Below are 2,500 nucleotides of genomic sequence, written 5' to 3' on the forward strand. Positions count from 1 at the left end.
AAAAAAATCATTAAAAAGTCGCTATTGCTTATTGCATTCAGCATCGTTAGACGACTCTTATATGCCTTGGATGACCACTGTCTGATGATTATTTTAGATTTTATGCCAAAATTTTGATTTCGTGTCTTACGTCCCTACATTAGACGACCTTGGACTTTCGTCTCCTACACCGCCATGCAACTTTGATGGTCGGGTAACTTTCGCTATTTACTGTCGGAGATCACTTTTCGTGATTAATAATGCATCCTGACACCGTTTTACTCAAAGTTAGAGTAAAAAAATTTTTTGTCCAAAAATCTTCCGTCGGTCATACCGGTACCCATGTCCTATGACTTGTACCAAGTTGTGAAGGGTACATTTTGACAAAAATCCAAAAAAATCATTAAAAAGTCGCTATTGCTTATTGCATTCAGCATCGTTAGACGACTCTAATATGCCTTGGATGACCACTGTCTGATGATTATTTTAGCTTTTATGCCAAAATTTTGATTTCGTGTCTTACGTCCCTACATTAGACGACCTTGGATTTTCGTCTCCTGCACCGCCATGCAACTTTGATGGTCGGGTAACTTTCGCTATTTACTGTCGGAGATCACTTTTCATGATTAATAATGCATCCTGAGACCGTTTTACTCAAAGTTAGAGCAAAAAAATTTTTTGTCCAAAAATCTTCCGTCGGTCATACCGGTACCCATGTCCTATGACTTGTACCAAGTTGTGAAGGGTACATTTTGACAAAAATCCAAAAAAATCTTTAAAAAGTCGCTATTGCTTATTGCATTCAGCATCGTTAGACGACTCTTATATGCCTTGGATGACCACTGTCTGATGATTATTTTAGATTTTATGCCAAAATTTTGATTTCGTGTCTTACGTCCCTACATTAGACGACCTTGGATTTTCTTCTCCCACACCGCCATACAACTTTGATGGTCGGGTGATTTTTGCTATTTACTGTCGGTGTTCACTTTTCGTGGTTAAATATGTATTCTGAGACAGTTTTACTCAAAGTTAGAGAAAAAAATTTTCTTCTCAAAAAATCCCCCGAAACCAATGTCTTATACATTGTACCAGGTTATGAGGCGCACCTGTGTGTGAAGAGTTCTTCGTGTGGTTTATAGACATTTCAGGCACTTGGTATATATTTTTGGTTTCTTACCAACCAATTCGACTTGCCTTCATCTCTTGTTAGGTTTATAATATCAATACTCGAACTTATATGCATGTTCAGGGACATCATTTTAACTTTCGGTTTGCACCCAAGTCCCGAACTTAGAGATATTTTTGGTTTTGGACCAACCAATTCGACTTGCCTTCATCTCTTGTTAGGTTTATAATATCAATACTCGAACTTATATGCATGTTCAGGGACATCATTTTAACTTTCGGTTTGTACCCAAGTCCCGAACTTAGTGATATTTTTGGTTTCCGACCAACCAATTCGACTTGCCTTCATCTCTTGTTAGGTTTATAATATCAATACTCGAACTTATATGCATGTTCAGGGACATCATATTAACTTTCGGTTTGTACCCAAGTCCCGAACTTAGTGATATTTTTGGTTTCCGACCAACCAATTCGACTTGCCTTCATCTCTTGTTAGGTTTATAATATCAATACTCGAACTTATATGCATGTTCAGGAACATCATTTTAACTTTCGGTTTGCACCCAAGTCCCGAACTTAGAGATATTTTTGGTTTTGGACCAACCAATTCGACTTGCCTTCATCTCTTGTTAGGTTTATAATATCAATACTCGAACTTATATGCATGTTCAGGGACATCATATTAACTTTCGGTTTGTACCCAAGTCCCGAACTTAGTGATATTTTTGGTTTCCGACCAACCAATTCGACTTGCCTTCATCGCTTGTTAGGTTTATAATATCAATACTCGAACTTATATGCATGTTCAGGGACATCATTTTAACTTTCGGTTTGCACCCAAGTCCCGAACTTAGAGATATTTTTGGTTTTGGACCAACCAATTCGACTTGCCTTCATCTCTTGTTAGGTTTATAATATCAATACTCGAACTTATATGCATGTTCAGGGACATCATATTAACTTTCGGTTTGCACCCAAGTCCCGAACTTAGAGATATTTTTGGTTTCTTACTTACCAATTCGACTTGCCTTCATCTCTTGTTAGGTTTATAATATCAATACTCGAACTTATATGCATGTTCAGGGACATCATTTTAACTTTCGGTTTGCACCCAAGTCCCGAACTTAGTGATATTTTTGGTTTCTTACTTACCAATTCGACTTGCCTTCATCTCTTGTTAGGTTTATAATATCAATACTCGAACTTATATGCATGTTCAGGGACATCATTTTAACTTTCGGTTTGCACCCAAGTCCCGAACTTAGAGATATTTTTGGTTTCTTACTTACCAATTCGACTTGCCTTCATCTCTTGTTAGGTTTATAATATCAATACTCGAACTTATATGCATGTTCAGGGACATCATTTTAACTTTCGGTTTGCACCCAAGTCC

The sequence above is a fragment of the Anopheles maculipalpis genome (assembly GCF_943734695.1).
Source record: "Anopheles maculipalpis chromosome X unlocalized genomic scaffold, idAnoMacuDA_375_x X_unloc_21, whole genome shotgun sequence".
In the NCBI taxonomy this organism is placed as follows: Eukaryota; Metazoa; Arthropoda; class Insecta; order Diptera; family Culicidae; genus Anopheles; species Anopheles maculipalpis.